Raw genomic sequence first — 421 nt, 5'->3', positions numbered from 1 at the left:
TCAGGATTATTTGTGAGGAAAACATCGAGGAGGGTAGCCTTCCTATCAGGATTATTTGTGAGGATAACATCGAGGAGGGTAGCCTTCCTATCAGGATTATTTGTGAGGATAACATCGAGGAGGGTAGCCTTCCTATCAGGATTATTTGTGAGGATAACATTGAGGAGGGTAGCCTTCCTATCAGGATTATTTGTGAGGATAACATCGAGGAGGGTAGCCGTTTCTGGGTGTTTGGAGTCATACCTTGTGGGATTTGTAATAACCTGAGAGAGATTTAGGGAGTCAAATTGTTTTAAGACTTAGCCAGGTGGTTTAACCTTTCAGATTGTTTCTTGGTTGTCTTAAACAAATCTACTTTGAAACAAAAGTATACACCTCACACACACGGGCTTAAAAAAAAGTTAGAGTTGAAATATGAGTT

Source organism: Oncorhynchus keta, chromosome 15, assembly GCF_023373465.1.
Source record: "Oncorhynchus keta strain PuntledgeMale-10-30-2019 chromosome 15, Oket_V2, whole genome shotgun sequence".
NCBI classification, from domain to species: Eukaryota; Metazoa; Chordata; class Actinopteri; order Salmoniformes; family Salmonidae; genus Oncorhynchus; species Oncorhynchus keta.
Note: the sequence above shows the minus strand (reverse complement) of the source record.